Consider the following 321-nt stretch of genomic DNA (forward strand, 5'->3'; position numbering starts at 1 on the left):
GGGTGGCTCTCGGACCCTCGCCCTGGATGTGCAGACTACTCTGCGACTCCCGGCCCCTGGCCCCTTGCCCCGCAGACCCTCAGCCCCTCAGAGCAGGGACACCTGTGCGTGTGTGGAGAGGGCACCCCACAGGCGGTGTAACTCGGCTCCCCTTCCTCCTGACGCGTCCTGGTCACTTCCCGATGTCAGGAAGGACCGACTCCTTTTCTCTCCCCCACCTGGCTCAGGGTGACACTGTTTTAGACACCGCGCCTGCACTGCAGCTGGGGGCGGGGTGGTGTCAGGGGACGTGGCTCCTCCGGTCTCAGAACAGGTGAGCCC

This window comes from Chinchilla lanigera, unplaced genomic scaffold, assembly GCF_000276665.1.
Source record: "Chinchilla lanigera isolate Chin_1 unplaced genomic scaffold, ChiLan1.0 scaffold00105, whole genome shotgun sequence".
Lineage (NCBI taxonomy): Eukaryota > Metazoa > Chordata > Mammalia > Rodentia > Chinchillidae > Chinchilla > Chinchilla lanigera.